The following is a 10,946-nucleotide window of genomic DNA, read 5'->3' as shown; positions in this document are numbered from 1 at the left end:
GCTCTATCTGATGTCAATAACTGCTGAGTGGAGGACTGGGCATGCCCTAGTTACTGATGCGCAGACGTGCGCTGAGGTTGCGTCATCTCCAGCCTTTCCTTGACGGTGAGCAGGTGTGATCACCGTTTGTAAGGGGCACTTTTCCACAGCTCGTCTTTTTGACTGAGCGGCAATCCTGACTGGGCGTAGTCCGAAGAAGGGCGCTTGGCACCTTGAGTGCCGTCAAGCACTGACAGTCCTCCACCATGCGGGCAATACGGTCGGTAATACTTCCACTCTAGTGTTCTAAAGAGTGCTAATGAAGGGAAAGTGCGACGACGTCCTCAGGGAAACTTTGGATGTCGATGAAGATCAACTAACCGATCTATTTCACAGCACTTTCGGGCCTGGGCCTATGGATAACTTCAAGAAATCCCTTGCCTGACAGTGCTACCGAGGGGCGCTGACTGTTTGGGATAAAATTTATAGGCACGGAAATGCCTTCACCCGGGCCCACGTGAGGTGCGCCCAGAAAGGTGAAACTGTTCTGCACGCCCTAGTCCAGTGCCCGAATATTGCTGACCGGTTGGTTTATGTCGAACACCTACTGCACACACATCTCCACTCTCCGAGCATATCTGATCAACAAAAAGCAATAATATCGCACGGTCAGTATGTTGGGCATTCAGAATTGGTTCTTACAGCTTTGTACAGATACTCACATACATACATACATACACACAAACAGATACATACATACATACATACGTACATACGTACATACATTTATTCCAAATACCATACCCACATACATTCATACATACAAGAATACATACTTAACAGATACACGTAAACATACATAGATACATACATGCATACATATATATATATATATATATATATATATATACACACATACATAGATACAGTCATAGATTCATACAGACATAGATGAATGCATACATACATGCAAGCATACCTCCATACATGCACAAATTCATGCACACATATATACACATTCACACACATTCACACCTTCATTCATGTATACATACATATATATACACACACATGCATACATACATACGTGCATACATACACACATACATACATATATACATGTGTGTATGTGTGTATTTGTTTACGTACATATGTATGTGTACATATGTATAAATGTATGCGTGTATCTATGCATGTGTGTATGTATGTACAAACATTCATACATACCCACAAGCATACGCACATACATACATTGTGGCTGCCCCCTCGTTATCGAGTATGGCCATTGCGCAAAAGCTTAATCAATGTTGTTATCGTGCAATGCCTGTGCAAGAAGTTTTTTAATGTAAGGAAAGGCTGATCACTGAGTCAATCCCACTCACTAAGCGACAGCAGCCATAATCCGAAAAGAAGAACAAGTGAACATCATCGGTAACCACTGAGCCGCAGGTTTTATGTCGGACTTATCCCAGTTACCTGAGTTACCTTCTCCTAGAAGGATGCCCTAACAAAGGCACAACAAATACACACACAGACACATATATACACATACACATGCTTATATAAATACATGCATACACACATACATACATATATACATGCACACATACATACACACATACAAACGTACACATATTCGTACATACATACATACATACATACACACATACATACACACATTCATACACATACCCATATATAGGTATATACATATACACATATATATATAACATGCATACATACACTAATATACACATACACTCATACGCACAAACATGCATACAAAATAAGCACATACATTCATGCATACCTATATAAAAACATACATAAAAACATACACACATATATATATATATATATATATATACATGCACACATGTTTGCACATATACATACATATTCACGTACATATATGTGTGCATGTATTTGAGTGTTTGGATATCTATGTATGTGTGTATGTGTGCATGAATGCATGTATGTGAATATGTATGTATATGTGTATCTGCGTATGATTGTATTAGGTATGTATATATGTAAGTATGTATTTAACACACATAGACACACACAAACATTATACACACATACATACATACACATATGCCCACAGACATATACACATCCGTACATACATACATACATACACACATAGAGTCACATACATACACACATACTTACACAATATATACACACTTACACGCATACATTCATACACACATGCACACTGATATACACACACACATACAATATTACACACATACTTACATACACCCACATTCGCACATACACACACATACATTCATACAGACATACAAATGCGCATACCTAAATACATACATACACACATGCATACACACATATAAACATACATATACATACACATGGTTTACATAATTCCATACTTAATCACATACGTACAAACACACATAGACATGCACATACACACAAACATACACGCATCCATACATAAATACATACATATCCACATTCATATGTATGTATGTATGCGTTTTTGTATCTTTGTATATATTATGTATGTATATATGTATGTGTGTATGTATGTATTTATGCGTACACATGTATGCAGACAAACTTGTGAACTTAAACACATAACATATATGCAGCACACATATACACGCATGCACCCATATATACATTCACATATACTTACATACACATGCAAATCAATATGCACATTTATACACATACACACATGCATAATTACACAGATACATACACACATATATACACGAACACTCAAAAATACACACATACACACTTACTTAAATACACATATACACACTTACATACATACACATACACATAATACGCACATACATACACACTTACATACACATATTCATGCTGCACACATACATACAATGATACACATGCATATACATATATAGACAAATAAGTACATACACACATGCATACATACATAAATATATACACACAGACATACGTACGCAGATACATAGACACATACATAAAACCATACATATAAACATGCATGCATAAACACAATCATACATATATACATACATACGTACACGCATATACATGTACATACATGCATACATACATACACACATATATATGCACGTAGATGCATACATACGTGCATACATAGGCACCTACATGCAAGTATGCATCTTTACCTATATACATACACGCATGGAATATGTACACATACACACATACATACTTACATAAATACATACATCAGTACACGCACATACATGCATGCATACGGACGTACATACACACGTAGAAACACACATACACATATACGAAGATACATGCATGCATGCGAGCATATATATATACATACACACATACATATATACATGCATGCATACATTGCAAACCTACACACATACTTGTTGCATACAAAATATACATGCATTGATGTGTACATACATACATACAGTACATACTAACACACATACCTACACACGTAAAAGCATACATACATAGGTTCATACACACAAACATACAAGCATACTTAGACACCAACACGCATACGTATATACATACATACATACTCACATACGTATATAGATACATACACACATATACGTTTATACAGTCACATATTTATGTTCTTTTCAATTGTTTGAGTCATGGAATTGCGATTTCCAACATTTTATCTCCTAATTCATTCCTAATACTCAAACACTCTTTAGAACTGGCTGCGTGAGAATCTATACGACTTCCTCTAATTTGACCACTCCACAACTAAAGTGTTCTTCGTCACTCAATCCTTGTTTAGTACTCTCTCATCTATATATAGCTGCAGAACAGTTTCCCTTTGTTTTCTTTCTACATCCTTCTTTCGCTTTTGACACTAAATCCACATTTTCCAAACAATTGCAGTGGCGTCATCGAACTTAAGAACCCTAATTTACTAATGTTCAACCGACATTTCTTTTATATATTCAACTTGTAAATCTTGAATTAATTGTATATCTAAGTAAAGAAACTCTTACGAGCTTTATTAGGGTATACAGCTTTACAGAGTAAAATCAATATGTTAATTTTAGATTAAAAATAAATCATAATTATCCTAAATTAGAGTACCATTTAACTTAAGGTCAACAGGTAACATTTCATATTTTGTTGTTGTTTTGCTTTTAAAATTCATTCTGAAATCCCTAAAAAGCAATAAAATCACAGAGTCAGTATTTTGGGAACCCAAAATTACTTAATACAGCTTTGCATCTGCGAAACATAGAAATGTTTAGATCATTTATCACTGTTGCGGAGATTTTTCCCACTTTCGGCTAATAACATTTTAAAAAAATTCTCCTTCTTTTTGTCCTTATTCTTTCTCTTAATACTTTTCACAGTTCTACCCAACCATTCTCAAGGATTTTCGATGGGTTTCAGCTCGGGTGACGACGCTGGTCACTATATTAACCGAAATCTCTTAGGTATAATGTAATTTCTGAGTAGGTACCAGGTGACATTCGGGTGGTTGTCATGATGGAAAGTCTAAATGCTTTCGGGCGTATGGAAGCATAGTATTATTCAATATTTCTAGATAGGACTTACTATCCATTCGGATTATAGAACTGACGTCTTTTCCCGACATACACACTTACATCATCACACTTTCGCCAGAGTGCCTAATTGAAGGTTGGATGCATTTTGGATGGAATTCTTCGACTATACGCCTTCTTACATACTTCCTGCCATCTCTGCCGATCAAGTTGAACTTTGATTCGTCCGACCACAACACATTCGTCCAATCTGCTGGACTCCATTTCAAATGTTCTTTAACGGGCAAATCGATTTATCAAATGCACCTATACACACATACATGCATAGACACACATACATACAGACATACAGACATTCTTACATACATACATACTAAAACATTATACATACATACATACACACATACTCATATACATACATACAGACATACATACACACATACAACATACACACATACATACACACATACAAACATACACACATACATACATACAACATACACACACATACATACAAACATACACACATACATACATACAAACATACATACATGTGGTATGTATGTACGTGTGAATGTACTTATGTATGCACGTTGTGTATATATATCTATACGTGTCCGTATATAAAATATCTGTGTGCATATAATATATGTGTATATATATCTATTTGTGTATGTACATAAATTCATACATACATACATTCATATATACATTCAATTATGCATACATGCATACATATATAACATACATACATTACATACATACATACATACATACATAGATGCATACATATATACATACATACATACATACTATAACATACATACATACATACATACATACATGGTGGTTGTCTACACCTTATACAGAGTTTGACCACCTTCTTACCGACACCTTAGCACCATTATGGTTCCTGATGTAGCTTTTCAAACGAAAGAATATTCTGAAAAGACACCCACATAGATTGCTCCTCAAATTGGGCCACCAAGACCTGCAGATAAATTCTGCTGTTTCTAGGTCTTAAAATGTCGCTTGAGGCCTCCGTTGGATTTGCAACTTCATACGTTCGTCAGGGGATCATTCGATACCTTCACCCCAATATTTGTTTTGTCTCTCCTTGCATCATCACCCCATTTTCTTAACCTTATATGGTTAATAAAGAAATTGACAGTTCAGGAGTACATGCGCCATTCACGAGTCTTATTTTGCATCCAGCAGGTGTCCAACAACATCCTCGTCACCAAGCAAGCCTGGTGGGGTTTCCATTTTAATCGCCGACGGCACGATCATGAATCATGTTGTACTGGTTACATGTTCCCAGTAGTACTCAAGAGCGACATGCATACATACATACTTAAAGACATACAGACAGACAGATGGCCGTCCATGAACATGTATCATACATCAAAATGAATCTGGTCCTCAAAAGCAATGGTCTACCTTCGAATGACTGCATGTATCCCCGCCCGTGAAATTCCGTTGAGTGTTCTTTGAGCCATTTCTTCATTACCTCCACACAAATCAGATTTAGCACTTCAGACTATAATCTCTTCGGCGCAACAAAAGAGGGTTTGAGAGGCAAACATTATACCAGTGACGAGGAAGTAAGAATGTGGTGAAGAAGTGGCTCAAAGAACATTCAACAGAATTTTAAGGGCAGGAATACATGCTCTCATTCGAAGAAGGAACATTGCTTTTGAGAGAAACGGTAACTATATTAAAGAGTGGGGATGTGATCCACTGGGGCCAAGATTCATTTTGATGTATGATACATGTTCCTGTGTTGGTAATTCTACCTTTCCTAAAACAAATGACATTAGTTTTCGACGCACACTCGTACGTACACACATACATAAGTACGTACACACATACCCTCATATATACATATATACATACAAACATATATACACACATGCATAAACACATTCATACATACGTACATACATACTCAAAAGGCGTATCGATTGAGGACCCTTATCAACAGTGTCAATTCTTGCCGAGGCTTTTTCAACTATTTTCAAAAAAAGATGATGGTCGTGAACCCCCTCCATTTGATAGATCGGTACTCCAATGCTCCGATTTGTCATCACGCGGGACGAAGTCAAACGTGTTATTCAAGGCCTCGATGTCAACAAGGGTCAAGCCCTGACGGCATAAAACAACAGGTTATCAAAGCGTTGGCTCCGGTCATCTGCGAGCCCTTAACACGTCTATTCAATATGTCATTGGCGACGGGTGTTATACCTGCGGACTGGAGAACAGCGATAATCTGCCAATTTCGAAGAAAGGGAGCCGCGAAGGCCCGCTTAACTACCGACCGGTTTCCCTTACATCAATAATCAGCAAGATGTTCGAAACCATCCTTAAGAAAAGTATGATGCTCCACCTCCAAAACACAGCCTCTATCTCTGATTCCCAACACGGCTTCGTGCCGAAGAGAGATCATGCTTGACCAACTTACTGGTAATGGAAGAATTGGTGACGCGCATCCTCGATGATATAGTGATGCTGTGACATCGTTTTATTGGACTTTGCCAAAGCTTTTGACTCGGTAAACCACCGCCTATTACTTGTCAAGCTTCAAGCATATAGTTTCCATCCGGACATTGTACGATGGGTTGGTGCCTTCCTCTCAGATCGCTCCTTCCAAGTCGAAGTTAATGGTTCGCGGTCAGACGTCTCCAGTGCGAGCTGTGGCGTGCCTGAAGGTTCAGTGTTTGGACCCTTATTGTTCTTAGTCTTCATAAATGACTTGCCCGACGACCTCACGCAACACACCCTTCTATTAGCCGACGATGTCAAATTGGTCGCTCCTCGCGGTGATATAGAGGATGCCTCCACCAAATTTGGAGGTGGTCTAACGAATGGGACCTGTGTCTGAACGTGTCAAAATGCTGTCATCTGCCTGTTGGCTCTCCTCCTGCAACTCAACTTGATTTCGAGCTGGGCCGTCTACTTCTGGAGAGGACCGATCAGGTAAAGGACCTGGGTATCTTGGTGGATTCCTCCATTTCGCCTTCGGCCCAGTGCGTCCATGCTGCCAACAAAGCACGCGGAATTCTGTTCTTGATTCGACGGTCATTCGGAATGCTCACAGCAGCCATATTCCTACCACTCTATGTTCCGCTGGTGAGACCCATATTGGAGTACGGGATTCAAGCCTCTTCTCCTTATCTCTTCAAAGACATTCAGCATCTCGAAAGAGTCCAGAAGCTGGCTACCCACATGATTGATGGTCTCAAAAATTTGTCCTATGAAGAAAGGCTGAAGACGCTCGACCTTTATTCTCTAGAAAAACGCCGCCGCCGTGGTGATCTCATTCTCGCCCACAACATCATTAGCGGAAAGTGTAACCTCTCGAAAGAGCAGTTCTTCACTCCTGCTCCAGAGCGTCGGCTGCGGGGTCATTCCGAAAAGCTCTACCTGCGACGATTTCATCTCAATCGAAGGAGAGGAGCTTTCTCCGTCCGGGTTGCGGATCCGTGGAACAAGCTGCCAGACGAGATGGTGAAGATGCCGACGACCGCTTTGTTCAAAGCCTCCCTTGACCTCTAGTGTCCTGAACTCTTTACATGAACACCACCCTGTACTTAACTCCATGTCCCCCTACATGACCTTGCTATTTGCTTTTGAACCAAATTAACTAACTAACTAACTAATTAAATGTGATAAATACAACATTGTTAGATTATGTTGGATGTCTTGATAGAGAGACGAAGTTTAAGAAGTTTAATCTATTTTGTTGTGGACCAAAATATTGAGCTATTACATAGATTAAAAAGGTTGACCAAAATCATAGTGGTCACCAGTTGACCATTGATGATAAGCATGGCTCAAGAATAAAGATTAAGAAATTTAGTATAAATTATAAAATTTGGAAATATTTATTTCAGGGAGTCCAGAGCTGAAGGAGAAGGATCTTCTGAGAGTGGCTAAGAGGTTAGGAAGAGATTGGTGGCAAGTCGGTGAGTATAAAATTACACTACCTAATTGATTTCTATAAATTTTACACTCACCTGAGCTATTTCATTTGTCAGGATGAAAGAGAACAGGTTACATTCCTAATTTCCAGTGGAATGGTTAGCTGCAAAATAAATTCTATTAATGATATTACTGGTATTTCATAAAGTATCCTCTGAGGTTGGTAATTATGGATACACAAGAAAATACAAGTAGCATTTAATATTGGAAGAAAGAAGAAAAATATGTTAAGGGTAAACAGCTGAGTTAATGTCAACGTTTTTGGTTCGTCTTTACTCCATCAAAAGACCATGAGTTAGCGTCTTCTTGAAGCCATTAGGGATTGGGTTATTGTGTTTGAAAGTGATAATTGCAATTTATATTGCCATATTTGAATGACTTTACCATATGACATATGTTTGTAAATGCTTCAGTAAAAACAGACTTAGTATAGGGGTGACACAGCCAAATCATATCATATTCCCCACATCCAAAAAGAGAGAATGACTCTAAGGAAATTTGCCAGAAAATGAATATTCACAAGTGAAGCCAGACCATGGCTGGTCTCTCTCTCTCACTGAGACATAAGAATAACTGAATGGGTTCAGGAGAATTGATTGAATCTGGAGTAGATTCAAAAAGGATTGGATTTGACTGAGAATAATCGACTGTTGGTCTATCATTATTCATTTGATTTTCAGTGTCATTTTGGGAACTTTGCAAGGTGATTAATTTCACAGAGAGACATTACTTTCATGACCCTTTGAATATCAGATCTGAAATCTGCCAGATTAAGACAGATATATGGGATTTCTCTGAAGGGTCTCTGGAGTAATGTTACCCAATAGGATGTATAGTTCAGAGATCTGCGAGTCTCTCCAGGTTGTGCCACTTCTTCACATCTCTGGTACCTAGGACATGTGATCAGAATGTCGCAGGAATGAATTACAAGACAGGTTCTTCCAGCCAAACAAATGGAGTAGGAGACCCAGGGGTAGACCAAGCACTAAATAGTTGGATGATATCCATAGACTTAGTTGTTGATGCTTGGGAATCCAACCAAAATATGTAATGATGGTTACATCTGATAGGCCCCAATGGAAGAAATGCCAGGGGACTCTATCCCTACAACTCTCCCAGAAATATTGAGCAGAGGAAATGAATGGATCAAATGGTTTGCCTGTTGGTACCCTATGTTGATTCTTTAGGTTCTCATGCACTTTTGCCTTCACAAACACATCTGCCATCGGTTTACCTTAAAAGATTCTCAAGTGTAAACTTTAATTAATTCTTTAAAAAAATCTCCATTAATTTAACCACTTTGTTATTTTTCTCATCATCCCTAGAAATAGAAAACAATGTCTTATAATTTTCTTGTTTCTTAGCTATTTTTTTATATTTCTCTCTTGAAATAGTTTCTTTGTCATGTTTATAACAACACACATCTTTTATATTATTGTTAATATTGTTAAGGTTGTTGCATTTATTTCTTATTGTTGTGTCTTTTGCAGCGATAGTTTTAGGAGTTGATACAACTAAACTGAAAATTGATGATGAGTCTATTGACGCTGTAAAACAAGGCTACCTGATGCTTTACGAATGGTACAGGAATTGCGACCCAGAAACACGGACACACGCAACATTACGTGCAGCTCTTGAAGAAGCTGAATGTGTCGCTGCGATGGAATGTCTGTCATTAGACGCAAAGTGAATTTCTGTGTAACTGTTGTTGTTTAGCCTCAGATTAACCTTGACCAAACAGAGACTTATGATCAAACGCATGCCAGCCAAGACCATCATGCCTATTTCCAAAGAGAACCCACAACCACATTGTCCAATATGCCCTTCTGTACAGTGATATCGTGTGAATTTAGCTGCTAATTCTAGCAGGTATATCAGCCACATAGTGATCCATTCACTGGTTTGGCTCCTTTGTTAAAATTCACATTTAAAATAAAGACAAACTTTGAAATGTTCATTATTGTTGTTGCTGTTGTTGTATATCTAATCCCCTCCCTAAACAACCCCATTGTTATATAGACAGCTTTAATATCTTCTGCTATATTGATAGCTATCTACCTTCATTTTTAGCTGAGAGTAGAATGCCTGGTATATATATATATATTGATGTCTTTTCCCTTTATATATCCTATAGAGATAGTATTTCTATATAATACCTGATGTATCTAAGGATATATCTCACTTTGTCCTGTTGTGGTTTAAATTCAGGGGGTTTTGAGTGCAATATACAATATTTTAATTTTATATTCTTACTTTATGACCTTCGTTATTTACTAATGACTGCAATTTCCGTCAGTAAAAATAAAACTTCACTATTATACATATGAAAATAAATCAAAAAAATTATAATTAAACAATAGCTGTGCTGAAAAATCCTGACACAACATTTGTTGTTTTAATTGCATGTGATTGTGGAAAAGCCACAGTGTCTCCCTCATTTTGAATAACTTCAGATAAAGGAAGAGTACAATTCTTCCCTACAAT

At 37.7% G+C, this 10,946-nt stretch overlaps 1 long non-coding RNA gene across 1 annotated transcript; it reads left to right on the top strand.

The window, feature by feature from the left end:
* Positions 1-8,087: 8,087 nt before the first annotated feature.
* LOC115226908 lies at positions 8,088-10,419 on the top strand. The gene is made up of 2 exons (XR_003883048.2): positions 8,088-8,446; positions 9,953-10,419. It is a non-coding gene; the product is annotated as an uncharacterized LOC115226908 (long non-coding RNA).
* The last annotated feature ends 527 nt before the right edge of the window (positions 10,420-10,946 follow it).

This window comes from Octopus sinensis, unplaced genomic scaffold, assembly GCF_006345805.1.
Source record: "Octopus sinensis unplaced genomic scaffold, ASM634580v1 Contig00437, whole genome shotgun sequence".
NCBI lineage: Eukaryota > Metazoa > Mollusca > Cephalopoda > Octopoda > Octopodidae > Octopus > Octopus sinensis.
The sequence above is the reverse complement of the archived record's forward strand: the minus strand, read 5'-3'. Positions and strand labels throughout refer to the sequence as shown.